The 19,818-nt window shown below is 32.9% G+C and overlaps 1 pseudogene; it reads right to left on the bottom strand.

The window, feature by feature from the left end:
• Window positions 1-2,270: 2,270 nt before the first annotated feature.
• Window positions 2,271-3,866, bottom strand: LOC136063399 (PR5-like receptor kinase; annotated as a pseudogene).
• Window positions 3,867-19,818: the final 15,952 nt, after the last annotated feature.

Raw genomic sequence — 19,818 nt, 5'->3', positions numbered from 1 at the left:
AAAATGTATCATGTAAGGCTTTATATAGTGAAAAAATGAGGTTTGGAATGGCTCCCAAAGGGTGTTTTGTGAAAAACTCTTTTTTTATTCATTATTTTCTAGTGAATTCTGTATTTTTCCCGTAAGATTTCTGTGTGTTTTGAAAATGTATCATGTAAGGCTTTATATAGTGAAAAAATGAGGTTTGGAATGGCTCCCAAAGGGTGTTTTGTGAAAAACTCTTTTTTTATTCATTATTTTCTAGTGAATTCTGTATTTTTCCCGTAAGATTTCTGTGTGTTTTGAAAATGTATCATGTAAGGCTTTATATAGTGAAAAAATGAGGTTTGGAATGGCTCCCAAATGATGTGGGATTCATTCCAAACCTCAGCCATTATTGCAGAAAACTTGTCTTTTTTATGTTTCTGCGTACGTAGAAGTGTGCCTGCATACACATGCTTTGAACCACATACGCAGGCTATTGCCGACGTACATAGGCCAAGGGCCACTTTGGTCTTTTATTTTCAAAAATAGATTTTTGCTCATTTAAAAGGCTATATTTTTCATTTTAATACTCAAGTCAATTTAATATCTGATTGTGCTTTAAATTGGCCTTGGGCCTTAGAGTTTGAACATCATTGGGAAACGAGAGCCTGAGTCGTAAGGGGTACAAATGCAATGTCTACATAGTTTGGTAAGCCTTGGCCTACCTTAGTCCGAGCATAGTGATGCATGTTGTATACATAGGCATGAAACCTTGCTAATGCACTGTGGTGCACCTAACATGAAACTCTATCGGATTTTCATCATGAAAATGTGGCATCTTCTTGCTATATTCTCGCCATGAAAGCTTGGTGAAGATAGCGTTATGCATGCCATGACGCACTTGATCTGAAATGTTGCCAAAATTTTGCCACGAAAATAAGGTGAAGTATTGTCAGATTTTCGTCATGGAAATTTGGTAGTAATTCCAATGTGCTAGCAAAGCAATGATAAAGGCTACACACCATTCCCAAATCAAACCTCAAAGCCTAAATTCTTTAAAGCCCCAAAAGCTACTGGAAATAGCTTGTTTTTATCTGTCAATGACCAAAAATTAATAGTTTACCATAACAAAGGACTGTTTCATGACAAGCATTGTGGGTGCCTAAAACCTTCCCCCACATGTAATCAGACTTCGGAATCCAAGAATCAAGATTTTTTATTATCCATTTAGATTAGGAAAAACTTGACATTTTTCTTAACCTAGGATTGGTAATAAAATCAAAATAGAATCATGTGACTAATCACACCTAGAAATACCCAATGATTGGTGGCGATTCCTAAACTTTAATTAAAAATGACTCATTAGTCATAGTTCACACCCAAACCATGCATCATTCTCAAAAGGGGAATAGAGGGGGAAGGGACCGCAAGTGGCCATCGCTCGTTTCCAGTCCTATCTACACGTGTGGAGAGCACGCATTGCCTTCCGAGGTGGTTGAAGGCTGCGAGACATCAACGTGGTACCTCTCTTGTCTCATGGCGTAGCAAAAAGAAGTATGTTGTTTCTAATTCCAGCAGTGTAGCTGAGTATTGTGCCTTTGTTGACATCACTGGCGAGCTTTTCTGGCTCTGATGGCTCTTGGCTAATGTGGATGCTCCACAACTCACCAAAACTCCTTTTTATTGTGATAATCGCAGTGCTATTTATATTACTCATAATGATGTCCTCCATGAATGCACCAAGCACATTAAAATTGAGCCATATCACTCATCAGGATCTCATGAAAGGCAATCTTTGGTTGTACTCCATCTCCTCTACTAACCAACCTACTGATATATTCACCAAGACTCACCCACCTAGTTGCCTTCGAGATCTTATATCCAAGCTCCAATTAGCTTCATCTACATCGCCTTGACTTTGAGGTAGGATGTTAGTATATATATAAGATAGTCTAGCCCGCTAGCTTGGGCCCAATGTATTGTACTTGCAGTACACACATATTACTTGTACTTCACACATATTGTGCCTATGTAATATCCTCTCTTGTACAATATTATACACACATCATATATACAAAATATACAGGCTATTTAATTAGTCTCTTTGTCTTTATATTGTTAACAACAATAAATATTTTTGGAATATTCCTGTACGAGAATGGAATTTTAACATTCCATTTTTTGGTATTAATTGTAGCCTTAATATTCTAATTATTTGGTTTGAGACCACAAAGTGAGAGCAAGAAATTCCAATTATTAGATCCATATCGAGACCACAAAGTAAGCATGGTACTCTCATCAGCTTTCGTAGTCAAGAGTAAAACATATCATGTATAATTCAAGCCATAAATATAAGAAATTCATACATGTGATGACTGATGAGGAATGTTTCTTTTATTCCGCCCAATGCTGCATCTGTATTTTTCCTTGTAAATTGCTTTTAGCTCATTTTTACAAAGTTGTGGAAGAATCTACTGGTGACCCTTCAGGCGTACACGAGAAAGGCTTTGGAGGAATTTGTAAGGAATGAAGGGTTCCTTCTAACATCTCTACCACCTTATTCGTGGATGGTCGATCGGATAGATTTGTCTGAATGCACCATAAACTCACCAGTATCATCTTCCTTGTTGTCTCTTGGTCCTCCGCTGTCATGACCCCAAATGTTCTTCCACCCATACCTAGTTCAAGATCCTTATAAATTCAATCTGGAAAATATTTTTCGCTACTATTGGACACTCCATTATCAAAATTTTTTCTTCCTCCAACCATTTCAAGAACAAGCATTCCATAGCTATAAACATCAAACTTATGAGAGACTCCACCAAAGTTTCGACTAAATACTTCTAGGGCAATATACCCTGCTATTCCTCTCATGCCAAGCATTGATACAATGCTGTCTTTTCTTTGGCAGAGTTTAGCAAGGCCAAAATCAGAGATTTTTGGGTTGGAATCTTCATCTAAAAGAATATTTTGAGGTTTGATGTCAAAATGTAGGATCCTTGTGCTACAACCTTGATGTAAATATTCTAGTCCTCGAGCTATGTCAACTGCGATTTTGTACAATGTTTTCCATTCCAAATGACAATTTGTTTCTGAAGAATCTCGATGGTATATGAACTTGTCTAGAGATCCATTGGGCATGAATTCATATACTAGAGCTCGCTTGTTCTTTTCACAACTGAAACCTAAAAGAGTGGCTATATTAACATGAGAAGTCCTACTAATGCTTGCAACTTCATTAACAAAATCTTCTCCATTGCCTTTGGATTCACTTAGAACTTTTACTGCCACAAGCTTACCATCTGGTAGCTTTGCTTTGTATACACTACTGTATCCTCCTTGCCCTAGTTTGTTTATGAATGAGTTTGTCATCTGCTTGATCTCTGAATAGCTATAATAGTTGGGAGCAAGTGAACCATAATTCAAAATAATTGCCTTGAGATTTTCATCGTTTTTCCTTGCTGTCCTCCTATATATCAATGCCTTACTCAATTGTTCTCTTCTAAAGCAGCATATTATGATACAGAATACTATAATCACAAGCACAGCAGCCGCAATACCTGTAATTAAAGAAAGGCAACTTTGTCATGTGCAACCAATGTTAACCCGATTTTCATCTGACAACTTTGTCATGACTATAGTACATACCTATGACAATTTCACCAACAATTAGCTTGGAAGATGATCCTATAGCGCAAACGTAATATCAGTGAGAGTACATATGAAGTGACAGTTAATAATACTATAAGTGTCGAGGGAGTAAACCACAAAATTTAACCCGGAAAACAAAGAGATATTGCAACTCAGACAGCTAGAGGATCGAGTCATATAGAAATAATGAAAGAGGACAAATACGGACTGAAAACAATATCGGCAAGGTAGTTAGCCTTTTCCGAAGACATTTTTCTATCCTTGAAGTCAAATCAAGTTTGAACTTAACTTGATTGTTCATCCACTAGTACCTTGTCTAAATTTTATTTTTAATTGGTTTGAAAATATTTTTAGTTTATACAGACTAAAATTGTAATTAGTATTTAGTTATTATTATTATTATTATTGTTATTGTTTGGAAAAGGTTAGAAGTAGCTTCTAACACTCATAAACGTAAACAAACATGACAATTAATTATTCAAATTTAAAATAAATAAAAAAACCACCGCAATGTGTGTGGGATTATATATTTAATCTCTTAATTTAAATGTATTGAAAAGTAGTATCAAGAGCGTCCAAATAGACAGATGACAAAATTCATAGACATGGTTGATTAGGCTTTTCAAATGGGAATAGGACTAAATTGATAGACAATTGAGTTCTATCAAGAGCACCTAAATACACAAAGCAAGATTCATAGAGAGGGTTGATAATTGGTATGCGGTCAAGGATGGTCATCAGGCGCATACGTTTGAAAAAACCAAATAATAGAAAATGTTAATCAGTTTTGCAATCCCAGATTAAGCCTGGGCAGAATATGGCTCACATTGTTACAGCAAATAATTACTGCTAGAGGACGTCAGTGTCTAAAGCGTAATCCTTAATAAATGTTATCCCAGAACTTGACTTAGTTCTGATCCCATCTATGTAGTTAGATCAAACATCCTAATCATCCATCAATTTCATATTCTCGCAAATATTTTACTTATTCTGAATTGAAGAAATAGCCTCTTTTTTTTTTTTTGGGGGGGGGGGGGGGGGGGTCAAAAGTTTCAAGCCAAAAATAAGGATGGGCAAAAACCAATTCCTACAAAAGTTTCAGCCTGTGAGAGAGAGCAAAAGATTCAGCCGGTTTATATCTATCATTGGGTGAGCAGAAATGCAGTATACCCAACATTGTATTTTGCCTTTATTAAAAATGGCTATGGTTACAAAAATAAGAAGAAAAATGACACAAATGGTTGATGCACATAGATACAAATAGTTAATGTCATAATAATGAGAACTTATAAATTTATAATTAGTGATTGTCACTAGGTGGATGAAAACTCGAAGTCGTTATTTTTTTTTTTTTTAACTTAATAGTATATAAAACGTCAATTCTTTTTTATGTGTGTCGTTTCTTTGCATTTGGTCCAATTCAGTCTGTTTCAGTCCATTTCAGTCTATTTTTTCCATTTTGGTCTATCCCAGTCCTTTTCGGTCAATCCTGTCCATTTCAGCCAATTTTGGTCCGCTTCTGTCCATTCTATTTAATTTGGTCTATTCAGTCCACTTCAATCTACTTTGGTCCATTCAGTCCGATTCGGTTTATTTGGATCATTTTGATCTTTCGGTTGAGAGTACCTATTCTAAATTTGAATTTATTAAAAAATATAGATCTCAAATTCAATTCAAATTATATTAAAATTATTCCACATATATTTATTAATCAAAACTTATTTCAAATCCATCTTTTTATTTATTTTATTTTACTTAAAAATAGACAACTTAACGTTAAATTCTAAAACACTATTAGATCCGTTCAAACCTTAGAACCACTATATTTAGTTTTGAGACCTAACATATATTGAGTAATATAAATATTTCTTGAACTTTCTGTGATTATTTTTACCAATTACTATGACAATTAGTAATATTTAAACCATCCGATAATATTGATAATCCAAAAGAACATTCAGATTATATCGCAAGGCTGAAAGAGAGATAAAGAAATGGTGGATAAAGTTTATCATAATGAAAAGGAGAAATGCCTAATAATATTTTATAGTTAAACTGCAATACTTGCATGTATTTGCTAGGTATTAGTTAAAATATAAGATCATTTTGCAACTTTGATGCATATAGTATTTGAATATTTCGCCAGATTAATTGTTCGTCCTAGATTCTCGATGGAAAATCAATGAACATGCAATTTTTTAAAAGTCAAATGTAACTATTTTCTTGGCATAATACACTTGAACTTAAGAATGAAAATATGAGCAATTTCAACTTGCTAGATTGTGGAAAAAAATTAAAATTTTTGAAAACCTCCAATACTAGCAGATCAATTGAAAAGAATAGCAATTTCCAAAGTGTCACTAACCTACCAACTTCTAAATTGACAATTGAAAATATGAGCAATTTTGACTTGGTAAATACTTTAATTATTCAAGTAAAATGACTTTTACTAATTGATTTAATTGACAAACATTGAGGTTTTTTTTTTTTTTTTTTTTTTTGGGTTGATAGATAAGAAAGAATTTCAACATATAGCATCCATTTTATGATAATTGTTTTCTATCATCCAACCAAGAAAGTAAATATGATTGAATTTCAGCTTATCACGTTTGCTTTATGATGATTGCTCTTCATCATAAAGCCAAGAAAATAATTGGTTTTTGTTGTTAAAAAACAGGTTAACATGCTTCTTCTTCTTCTCTTCTTTTTTTTTTTTTTTTTTTGTTTAACATTATTAATTATATAGGAAAGGAATTAAAAACAATAATAGTTTTTTTTTTAATGAAACTATAACAAACATACAGCCACCAAAATTAGAGTTTTTTTTTTTTTCTTATTAATTTCTCAACTTATTGTTATACTTTCTCTAATTTTTTCCATTCCTTTTACATTTTCATTTCCCTACTACTATTTACCTTAATATCACTCTCTCTCTCTCTCTCTCTCTCTTTTCCATTATTTCTTGCTTTTCGTATTCCCCTTCTCTTACTATAAATTTACAAGTCTCTTTCCCATTTTATACATAGTTTTCCCACATACAAAAGGTTACTTCTTTCTCTTTCTCTCTCATTTTTTCCCTTTTTGGTAGATTTTTATTTTTATTTTTCTTGCATCTCTACTTTAGGTTGATGAATTTTTGTATTATTTGGAACTCTACTTTGGTTTGATGTGATTAAGTTTCGTGTTTTTAAGTTGTTATCCTTTTTATTCTCTTTAATTTCATAGATGTTATCATATTGCAATATAAAGATACTATATAAGAATATAATGTTATTTTATTACATAACAAGACTTGGATAATTTGGTGTTTATTACTATATTTTTCATTTTTATTTTTTTCTTCTCCCATTATTTTCTATAGATTTCTTATTATTCTCTCTCCCATTCTCTCTTGAAAAACTGTTATTCTCTTTCCTTTGAGACAACTCTACTTTATATTGATGAATCATTGTGATTTTTAAAGCTTTATTTTGGGACCGTTCATACATTTTGGTGTTATATTTTTTTGTTCCCCATCACAAGTAGTCTTTCTCTCTCTACAATAAAATTTAAAGAATAAATTATACATATTCAGTATAAGTTTGATATGAGTAGTTTTGATTATTATGATAATCTCTTTCAAAAGAATGAATAATTTATTTAAATAAAAATTACCCCCCCCCCCCACACACACACCACCTATTGCTTAAATGTATAATCAACCTCATGCAATTCATTTAAAAGTAAGGATGTTAAAACAAATGAATAAATGTTTTAAAAATTATATTTGTGTATTCATATCCTTTATGTTTAGAAAGACTTACTTAAATTTAGCTGTACCGAAATGGATTGAAATGCTACATTAATGAATGAGGCTTAACAAAATCATAGTAATAATAAATATTATGCTTAAGATTTTAGACATTACAAGTTTGAGAATAATATATATATTTTTTAATAAATTTGGATTCAGAATAAGTGCTTTCAACCCAAACATATTTTTTCTCATTATGTGAGTGCACAAAAATAGATCGAAGTGGAAGTGGCCTAAATGGACAAATTGGACCAAATGGAACACCAAATAGGACCAAAGTTGACCAAATAAGAATGAATGGACAGATTAGGACCAAAGTGGACAAAACGGAGCGAAGAGGACCAAATATGACTGAAGTGGACAGATTGGACCGAATAGGACCAGTGTGGACTGAATTGGACTGAAGTGGACAAAATGGAAGAAATAGGACTAACGTAGACAGAATAGGACTAAAGTGGACAAAATGGCCCAAATAGGACTGAAGTGGACAGATGGACTGAATAGGACGAATGTGGAGGAATAGGACAAAAGTAGACCGAATAAAGCCAGTGTAGAGCGAAGGGACTGAAGTGGACTGAATAAGATTGAATCGACCAAATAGAACTTTAGTGGACAGAGTGGACTAAATAGGACAAAATGGATCGATTAGGACGATATGGACCAAATATGACCAAATTGGATTGAATAGAACCAGTGTGGACTGAATAGAACTGAAGTGAACCAAAGTGGTTAGAATGAATCGAATAGGACCAATTTGAACTGAATAGGATCAAGTAGAACCAAAGTGGATAGAATGGACTGAATAGAACCAATGTAGATGGAATAAGACCAAATAGACCCAAGTGGACCGAATAGAACTTTAGTGGACAAAGTAGACTAAATAGGACTAACGGGACGGATTAAGATCGTACAAACCGAATATGACCAAATTAGACCAAAGAGGACGGAATGGACCGAATAGAACTAGTGTGGGCCAAATAAGAATTTTGAATATTTATAATTTTTATTTCATTTTTAGGGCTCATATTTCAAATTTCTAATGTCTATTTTCATTGTATTTTTTAACTCAAAACTAAAGAATTTAGCCCAAATAAAATATAATTTCATACTTTTCAACTCAAAATTTAAGAAAAAATGAATTTTTGAGCTAAACTTGAAAAGAAAACCTACAAAAAGAATCAATTTAAGGCTCAATTAGTCTATAATAGACAGAAGGGGACTGAAATTGTGTGAGTGGACAGAATTGGACCAAGTGGATCAAATTAGACTGAATTAGACCTAATTGGACTGAATATAAATTATTTAATTTTTAAGGAGAACAATTTTTTTTTTTTCTTTTTGTTGAGAATCTAGGGAGAACAAATTATCTTCAAAAAATTTCAAAAAATAAATTAATACATATATTACAATATAAAATAATTATTTATCCTCACGTATCGTTAAGTCTGTTGTTAGTCATCTATAAAATGTAGTTAATATATATAAAGTGTAGTTGATGCTAGTTGTTGCCCTCATTGATAGTATTGCGCGGTTTGATTACTCTCACAATTAATGCACTGTCGCGTTGCCGTGAGGAACTGTGAGGGATCGAGTAAAGGTCAGACTAAAATCCTGGTGGCTTTTACAATTGCACCCCACAGTTCACACTTCACAAATTCATTGATTGGTTTATTAAGTGAGTCCGTGCTTGACGTTTTCTTGACCAAATGGTTGTGTTCTTAGTTCACACTCTTTTCAAATGACACGATTATGGACAAAAATTAAATATATAATTGTGTTCAGTTCTTAATCCTTCAAAATTAAGCACTATACTCTTTATACTTATTTATACTTCTATGGTCATGAATATATGTGTATTTCTGTGAAGTAGAACACCAATAATAAACTACAAAACATTCAAATGAACATTGAGATCCCATGAACTTTTCAAGCCTAACTTCTAAATTTGATAGTTCCATGTAATAGCTGACAAAGTTCTGCACTTTGCTAGCTTAATACAATGGTTTGTGAGACCTTTAATTTAATCAAGTTCCATATGGACTTTCAAAGCAAACCTATATGGAAATAATGGGTACGTAGAAAAACACCTTCACCTGTTTGTGAAAGGAATTTTGTGTAATCATCCAGTTAACCCTGTCTTTTCAATTCAACTCATTGACAGCATAGTACTCCGGACTATGGTTAGGAACAATCAACTTGACCACATCGACCAATAAAAGTCTCAACCCATTCAGTGGGTTATAGAATAGTAGGAATAAGACAAACAGAGAAATTATTCTGCACACCCAGATGAACATCAAGTCAATACAGGTGGCTCTTAAAATTTAATTCTATGACTCCTTTCAAATCAATATATTGATTATTTGTGATAGTCCTTGAAATTTAATTGGGTACACACCCGAAGAAAACAATCCAATTATGTTCCTTTCCACTTAGCCCGTTAGACGCCCCTGTACGCACTCTTGCTTGGCATAAATATCCTCAGACATCATTAGTTCTTTAACCTACTCATACCTCTTGGTACCCAATTCTCCATCAAATTCCTTAGCTGATAAGATGTTCAGCATGTTGGAAAAACTGCTTTGCATCTCATACAAAACTCATAGCAGAAGCAATATAAGTATCTACTTCATTCATGTGAGATGACATGCAATATTTAGAATTTTAGAAACAAAGAATAGAAAGGCGTACCTTGATGCAGTGAAATTCAAAACAAAAGAAGTTCAAACTTGGGAAGACTTTCAGTCTTCACCTCTATTTTACATATGCCCAAGATGTGTGGTCTCTCAATCAATTAATTAAGTACGCAGTTGTTTAAGAGAGAATGTAATTAGAGAAAAATGTATTTTTCTCTTTTAATCGTACGTACATTTTATGACTATCAAAAGACAGCTACTTTATTTAATAACTCATATTAAAAAAATAAATAACTGATTATTTAATTGAGCTAGCCTTTTGGGCCAACCCAATTGGGCTTTAGTGTGTGGCTTGAGATAGGACCAAAGGGAAAAATAAAGCTCTAGCTTCAATGGGCATTGGGCTTATCTGTCAACTCTTGACAAGCCCAAAGTTACTATTTTTTTTTTTTTTTTTGAGAAACGCCCAAAGTTACTATTAATTATACTTAATACCACTATATAAATATAATTGTACTCTAGACTTTATTAATAAAATTAAATCCCAAGACTTTATTATCTAAACAATTAACCCCTTCATGAAAATATTCGTAATAAGACAAAGTTATAATATCTGTAAGGTTGAATTTAATCAACCATCTAATTGGCTTTATTCCGTGACCAATTTGCTTGTAATTTAACACTTAGTAACCCTGTATTTCGGTGGGAAAATTGTAAGGGTAGTGTGTGAGAAGATGTGAAGAAAAGCTCAAGAGTGTGCAAGAAAAACAGAGTTTCGCGACTAGGACTCGCGGGTGGTTCGCGACTGGCAAGCTGCGAAAGGCAGGCACATGAGAGGCACACTAGGAAGCTGAAGGGTCGCGCCAGCTGTCACGCTACAGGACAAAAGTTCCAGTCTGGCCAGGCCGTTACGTCGCGACTTGATTTCGCGACTTGGCCAAGCCGCGAGATCAAGTCGCCAACTTGCCCTGTTTGGCAAAAACTGACGTTTTGCATTCCCTTCTCACCCTACTATATATACACCCTTATACCCATCATATTGAGAGAGCTTCCAGAGAGAATTTTGTAAGAGAAAACTCTAGAGAAATACAAGATTGATTCATCCCCAATCTTCATCTAAAGAGACTCTACAAATTCCTCTACTCTCTTCCTCTCCATTGTCATACCCTTGAGAGGTCATTTACCAAACCCTTGTCTCACCACACCCACATCTGTGAGAATGTCCATTTAGTGCTTTGGGAAGCAGTTTGGAAAGGAACCAATATACATTGGTCGATGCTATGGTCAAGTAGCGGAATTCAGGAAGCTAGAGAAGAAATAGGTTCGGCGTAACCTCATTGGAGCAAGAAGCTTGGAGGGCTTAGGTACTTGGGTAGATTAGGCTTGGAGGGTTTTCTGCTGTTCATGTATCCCAACTACATTCTTTAGTGGATTATCTGACTGCTTGGAGGGCGGCGGAGAGGTTTTACACCGAGGACTTCGGTTTCCTCTTCGATAACACATCGTGTGTTGTCCGTGTATTTGCATCTTCTTTCCCTTTACCATTGCCTTATATTTACTGCTGTGGATGTGTTTATATTTGGCTTAGATTGTTCTATCAATTCTGTTATAAGCTTGTTATCATATTCCGCACATTAATTGTTTGATATAAAGCTTGAATTGGTATTTTTGTAATTTGGGGTCTAAACATTCAAAGGTGTTTTATACCCTTTTTGAACTTTCAATATCTAACTGCCACTTTGAAAATTACTACATCTTGATCTTTGAGTACCCGATTTAAACCTTTAAGTTATTCATATATATATTTATTTATGAAGTCAAATTTCATAAAATATAAACTTTGTATCTCTTTACTAAAGTGGTTAGGTCTAACACTCTGAATAACCAAACTTATTAAACTTATCTCAAGAGAATATTTTATATCTCTACAAAGAGACTATGAATTCCATCTTGAGAACATGTGTTCCTTTAGCATTATGTGTGGTTGCCCAAAATACTGAGATTTTGATCGTTGAATTAGATCTCACTCCTGATATATCAAAGTAACATACATTGTATATTGTGAGACACGTAATAATAATAATTATTATTAAAAAAAAAAAAAAAAACACTGTCGTTAGGATCAAGAAAAAAGAGAGACTTGCATTAGAACTCCTCTCTTCCCACCTCAAAACCCTAGCAACTACCAACTCAAAACCCTAAACTTAACTTGTAAGGAAACATTCTTTCTTTTTTATTTTATACGGCAATTTTTGCTTTCATATGTACTTGAGATTTTCTTTCTTAATCTTCTTCCTTTGTTATGTTTAGAATTGATTTTCTTTAGAGTATTTGTTTGCTTTCTTAACTAAAGATGTGGTTTTTGGTTGATTAAAATTATCATTCAATCTTACATATAATTGCTTGTTTGGATTCAACATAAAAGATAATGGAATAAAGTGTTATAATTTATTTTGATATTGTTACATATCTTGAATTGTCTATATTATTATTACCACAACTAACATTACTACTCAAATTTGAAGCTTGGTGTGTCCTTCTCATGCCATGGTTTTTGTTTATATCTTTGTAGTTTATGTTTTGAAAGGTTGTTGATGAGAAAATTAAGATTTGGTTGTAAAATATATGCATGTGTTCAAACAGTTGTAGTTCTAAGTGTGTGTGTATAACTTTTGGTAGTTTTGTTTTATTACTTTAAGAGTTGTGAATTACTTTGTAGGTTTCGTAACTATGCACTTGTAGTGAGTATTGACAACAGAAGCACATATGTCTAGTATTAACAGTTTATAAAAATCTGTCCTAGCAACATAATAATGTTTTATGTTATACAACACTTTTAAACTATGGAAAGTATAGAAATTAAATATTTCTTCCCATTGTATTTTATTTTATTATGATCGTTCATTTTATTTTTTTAAATGTTATCTTGCAAAATGTCTATAATATGCATATTATTAACTTAATTTTCTATTTTTAAATTTCATTAGATCTTATTATCAATAGCTTTTCTGTGCATTATATTCCACGTATTGATAACTAGTCATATATAAAATGTAGTTAATATAAAGTGTAGTTCACGCTAGTTGTCCTCCTCATTGATAGTATTGCGCTGTTTGATTACTGTCACAATTAATGCACTGGTCGTGTTGCCGTGAGGAACTGTGAGGGATCGAGTAAAGGTCAGACTAAAATCGTCGTGGCTTTTACAATTGCTCTCCACAGTTCACACTTCATAAACTCACTGATTGGTTTATTAGGTGAGTCCGTGCTTGACGTTTTCTTGACCAAATGGTTGTGTTCTTAGTTCACTCTTTTTCCATCAATATACTAAGGTCCGGTCGACATATGATACTTTTCAAATGACACGATTATGGACAAAAATTAAATATATAATGCTGTTCAGTTCTTAATCCTTCAAAATTAAGCACTATACACTTATTTATACTTCTATGGTCACAAATATATGTGTATTTCTGTGACGTGGAGCACCAATAATAAACTACAAATCATTCAAATGAACATTAAGATCGCATGAACTTTTCAATTCAAGCCTTCTAAATTTGATAGTTCCATCTAATAGCTGACAAGGTTCTGCACTTTGCTAACTTAATACAATGGTTTATGAGACCTTTAATTTAATCAAGTTCCATATGGACTTTCAAAGCAAACCTATATGGAAATAATGGGTACGTGGAAAAACAGCTTCACCTGTTTGTGAAAGGAATTTTGTGTAATCAACTATGGAAATCCAGTTAATCCTGTCTTTTCAATTCAACTCATTGACAGCATAGTACTCCGGACTATTGTTAGGAACAATCAACTTGACCGCATCGACCAATAACAGTCTCAACCCATTCAGTGGGTTATAGAATAGTAGGAATAAGACAAACAGAGAAATTATTCTGCACACCCAGATGAACATCAAGTCAAGACAGGTGGCTCTTAAAATTCAATTATAGAGGAGGGCGAAACTAGGATTCAAACTTAGGAAGGGCCAAAGTTCTTTGTTCCAAAATTTTAAAAAATTAGAATATTAATACTAGAGGTTGATTGCAATGCATTATTAGCATTAATATTTTTTTTTTTTGTATTTTTTCCTTTCCTAAAAATCAATAATAGATATTTATAATTAAAAGTTGTTTTAAGTCAATTAACACGTTTTGATATTTTCAATGTTTGACTGAGGTTAGACCAATTCTTTATTCTATATTCTATCCACATTATAAATTTTTTTTTTTTAAATCTATTTCTTCTTTTCACATAATTCTATATATAATAACTTCATAATGCTATATATAAAAGATTCTAAAAATATATATATATATATATAATAATTATAGTTAAAATTTCAAATCCATGTCTAGTATTACTTTAATGAAACAACTAAAATAATGGTTAATCAACATCATGCACTAATACTCAGCGAAAAAAAGGTGAGACAATTATTGGTGTCTTGGTTAAGGATTTTTATTATTATATTTATTCTATAATTACTTGGTTAAGGTTGAGGTAGCATAAAGATGTGAGATCTTTTCCTTTAAAAATTTGTCATTTTGAAAAAGTAGTAAAAAAGAAAAGAAATAGAGATCTGTTAAACAATCACATGATAATGAACGGTAACTTTGAGTCTTCAACTATGTAAATAATAAAGTTTTTCCCATCACTACCTTAATTAGTTAAGGCACAAAGTTTATTATCAATAAACTAATCACACACATGCTCTAGTGGCAGTTTAGGTAAAGCATAAAACAATAGATTGTTGTTATTTCACACATGTATTACATCTATGTAAGCATACCAAGTGTATCGCAAAGTTAATAAACATTAAAAATTAATAAAATTCTATCATTCAAAAATAAAAATTTCCACAGGTTGTGTTAAAGAGTAGTAGCTCTTTAAAAAAATAAAACTTTTCATGGATTGATTTAAAGACACCAACTGATTCAAGTTGCTGGTGACAGTAATTGGTGTGTGAATGGAGTGATAAGCAGTATAGAAGTTGTTTCTATGACTATGGAGTGGAGTTATTTGAGAGGAACAAAGAGCTCTTAAATGAGAGGTAGAAATTTGGTAAAGATTATTGGGTTTTTGTAATTTTTTGCTAGGATTTATATTTTTTTGTTATAATTTTTTTTTTTTTTTTTAACTTAGACCATGTCCAAAGATATTTATTATTATCTGAATATGTGAATTGTTTTGTATATTTTCCTTGTTGTCCAGATTTGTAAATTGTCCAAATGTTTAGCTAAATTTTTTTCTTGATATTCTTGTGACAACCAAACGAGGAATGATTTGATAATTTTTATTTTTATTTTTTTCATTTTTGGTTTCATGGGTCAACTTGTAAATTGTTTGGGAGAGGAGGGCCAAGTATATTAATTTTAGAGCCATAAATATATTTTTTATGCTAATATAAATACTAGGGAATTTTTTTCCAAAAGCTGGAAATGTCACTAGTGTCATTTTCAGAGGAGGTTAAAGTGCCATTTTCAAATATAGAAGGGGGTTTTTAACATTTCCTAAAAACTCATAAGATGTTAGTGTAATTTATTATTAAAAATAAATTCCAACAGTGGACTATGGAGAATTTAACAAAATAAGTGAGGACAAAATTGTTATATTCACTTTCTCTAGGATTACAACTCTGCAATAGTGTGCCAGAGAAGCTTTCACATTAATATCATAACTGCCTGTCTCTCTAACTTGCACCTAACAAATAGAAACAAATTTTCATTTTCCCTTGATAGCCCCCAAATTCAAAACCGTCCTTCCTCCTTCTAGGCTTCTATTCCATTCCTGGAAGCAAGTTCTCATGGCATTCCTCTAAATTCAAAGAGAATCAAGGGCAGATTCAGAGTCAGATATAAACGCCTTCAGCGTAAGGATCGTCACCATCCTTAGAGCATACACAGCCGGTTTTCATATCTCATCTTATTTTACCATCTCAAAAGCAACTTTATCAATTATACCATACCATTTTACAATACACCCAGCATCCCAAAACTCTATTATTTTACTATTTTATTAAAATATTATTTTTTAATCTTTTTTTTTTATATTATTATTTCTCTTTTTCTCCTCCTTTTCCTCTCTTTCACCCTCAACCTCTAGCACCGGCCTCAACCTCTAACAAACCCATACCCAACAAAATCACAAGAAGCAAATCACAACAAAAATTCACCCAAATCAAACAAGCACCAGAACTAAACAATCTCAACCTCTAGCACCGGCCACATCTAAACAAACAATCACCACCATGCCACCACTACCCTCTGCCCAAACAAACCCAACAAACACCGAAACCCACCATCAAACCCATCGGAACAAATCCCCTAACCCATCGGAAAAAATCACAACCGCCAGACCTAAATCCAACCACCCAACACCAACCCAAACACCACCCAACGCCAACCCAAACACCACCCAAATCCGACCCAAACGCCAGAAACCGGAACTAAAAACCCAAAAAATAAAAAAAATAAAACCCACCAAAATATCAAAGCAACCCAACCAACCAAACGCCGGCCACCAAACCCAGAAACCGGCCATCGTGTCAACACCACCAAACGCCGGTCTCTATGCCGATCTCCACATCGGTCTCCACACCGATCTCCACTATGCTGACCTCCAGCCACCACGCATATCGCAGCCGCGCCACCAGCCTCGCCACCACGCCGATCTAGAAATCCAATTCGGCGTGAGCTCCGATCTGGCTTGGTGATTCGACATGAGCTTCGAAAGAGAAGCTTGACAATGGCGAGAGAGAGAGAGAGAGGGGATGAGAAACAAAGAAGGAAGAGAGAGAAAAGAAAGAGAAAAAATGAGAGAGAAGAGAGAAATTGCCAGGCAAAAAGAGCATTAAAATTTTTTTTTATACCATTCAGATACAGTATCATCTTACATTTGAGATGGTACTATAGCTAAATCTAAAAAAAAAATTTTAAAAAGGCTTTTCCCATATGGTCTTCCAGTTGCTGAGCATTTGTTGGGCTTGTATGCCAAATGTATCTTACATTTGCCATATGGGAACCCCACTACGGATGCTCTAACGTGTCATTTGGAAATGTTAAAACCCTCTTCTATATTTGAAAATGTTACTAGGGAATTTCCTAAATGTTACACCACTTAATATTTTAATGTAACGGTGGGTTTGTCAAAATTCGCATTCAATTAAAAAGTAGGGAAAATTACATTTTACCACCCTAAATTATGCACTAGATTACACTTTGCACCCTAAACTATCCGACTGCACACTTTGCACTCTAAACTATCACACTTATCACACTTTCCACCCCGATGTTATTTTTGCTGTTATATTTAACAGAGTCTTGCTACACATGACAAGTACATGCTTCTTGCTTAGGTGGAACAAAGCAAGAAGCATGTGCTTTGACTAATTAATAAATGGAATATTAATTAGTCAAAACGCCCTTCTATTATTTTATTATTTGTTAATATTTTTGTTGGCAAGTTCAATTGATATGGAAAGAAGTTTCCAAGAAAATTAAGCGAATTCACATTACATCCTCAAAATTTTTGTCAAGAAGACTTTGTTAGAAAAGTTATTCATGCATTATGATCTTTATAGTCAATATATTGTCTTCCAAAAGGTCCAAAACTAAGGCACTGAAATTTTAGCCATAGATGATGACCAAAAAACTGCATTATTTTTGTGTAGTGTTGTTCATATTACTTCTAATATTATCTACTTATTTCACACATTTTACTATATATATTTTTTTTCTTCTTAAAAAAATATTATATATTATTTTTAAATGAAATGATGAGATTAATTAAGATGAGTAAAAAGAAACTCCCAAGACTATGTCGTGTTGAATGAGGCCAGATGGGGGATGAGGATTGATTAGTAGACAAGTTGTCAAAGAAAACAAAATTAAGGTTTGAAAAATAGAAATAATCCACTTAACTTTGTCAAGGAGACTTTGAATAGAAAAGCTAAACTAAACTAAACGCGGACGTTTTGTTTAGTGATTATCAAGCAAAGGAACACCAAATGGTGTCGTCCCAAACTATGCAGCCTTTGGTTCCAAAAAAGTCTGTTACAAATACAGCGGAGCATGCGGAATATTCTGTTATAGGAGACTAAAGTTTGTTACAGGGTTTCTTCTCTTTTAATTATGGTGTTATTAATGTATTAGTGAAAATAATATTCAATTTTTACAAATCTCTCTCTAAAGCTCTCTGTATCTTTTCTCAGAATTTTCCTTTACAGTTTCCTGTTTCTCTTTCACTTTCTTTCATTGATCAATTGTGAAATAGTGTTGCTTTGCTTCAATCTCTATCTTTTCCAAAGATCAAAGGTTTACAATTTTTCGATTTAGAGAAAAAAAAAAAAAAAAAAAAAAAAGCATTATTTTTGTGTAATATTGTTCATATTACTTCTAATATTATCTACTTATTTCACACATTTTACTATATATTTTTTTTTCTTCTTAAAAAAAATATTATATATTATTTTTAAATGAAATGATGAGATTAATTAAGATGAGTAAAAAGAAACTCCCAAGACTATGTCGTGTTGAATGAGGCCAAGGAGACTTTGAATAGAAAAGCTAATCCTTCCACACAACTTATTACATTGATTGAAATTGACTATCAGGACACATTATTGTCTTTAATCTTTATTGCCTTCGGATCTGCACTAACGTGCCAACACTAAAGTTCAGTGTGGCACACGCGCTGACACTAAACTAAACGCCGACGTTTTGTTTAGTGATTATCAAGCGAAAGAACACCAAACGGTGTCGTCCCAAACTATATAGTCTTTGGTTCCCAAAAAGTCTGTTACAGATACAGCGGAGCATGCGGAAAATTCTGTTATAGGAGACCGAAGTTTGTTACAGGGTTTCTTCTCTTTTAATTATGGTGTTATTAATGTGTTAGTGAAAATCATATACAGTTTTTACAAATCTCTCTCTAAAGCTCTCTGTTTCTTTTCTCAGAATTTTCCTTTACAGTTTCTCTTTCACTTTCTTTCATTGATCAATTGTGAAATAGTGTTGTTTTGCTTCAATCTCTATCTTTTCCAAAGATCAAAGGTTTACAATTTTTTGATTTAGGAAAAAAAAAAAAGAAAAAAAAAAGATTTTTGACTACAAGATTCACGTGTAAATTAAAATAGAATAAATGGTTTTCACATTTCAGTGCAGTTCGGTCATGGTCTGCCATAATGAATGAATGCATTGAAACTCTCGAAGATAGAAAGTGGAAAAGGAAAATGCAAGGTAGTAATCGATCGATTTGGACATAATTGACTATCAAACTTTGTTTAGAATTACTTTTAGATTTTGGCAGTGTTATACACGTTGATTCATTGTTCTACTATTGTCTTCTCATACTGGTAACCAAATGACTATATTGTAAAATAGTCTAAAAAATTTATTAATAATTTAAAGATCAGTAAGAAAATAACGATAAAATGCATAAATAAATATAAATAAATAACTAATCATAACATTTGTCAAATTCCTAATGCCTACCTTCATTGTCAAGGTCCTCCTGTAACCAGAGTTCAAATCTCTCCTCTTTGGTTTTTATTACAATCAAATTATTAAATAAAATAAAATAAAGAAGTTTACATTCATTACTTTGATTTGCAAAACGATAGTGACCTTTAATGTGGTAACAAATTTCACGTTGTCCCAAATGTCCAATTGCAAATACGACGACGTTCAATGATTCACGACTAGGTCAACCTATACAATATGAGGAACCATCTTCATTTGAATAGTTCTCTCTAGAACTAATTATTTT

Source organism: Quercus suber, unplaced genomic scaffold (genome assembly GCF_002906115.3).
Source record: "Quercus suber isolate HL8 unplaced genomic scaffold, Cork oak 2.0 scaffold_522, whole genome shotgun sequence".
NCBI lineage: Eukaryota > Viridiplantae > Streptophyta > Magnoliopsida > Fagales > Fagaceae > Quercus > Quercus suber.
Note: the sequence above shows the minus strand (reverse complement) of the source record. Positions and strands in the feature narration are given on the sequence as shown.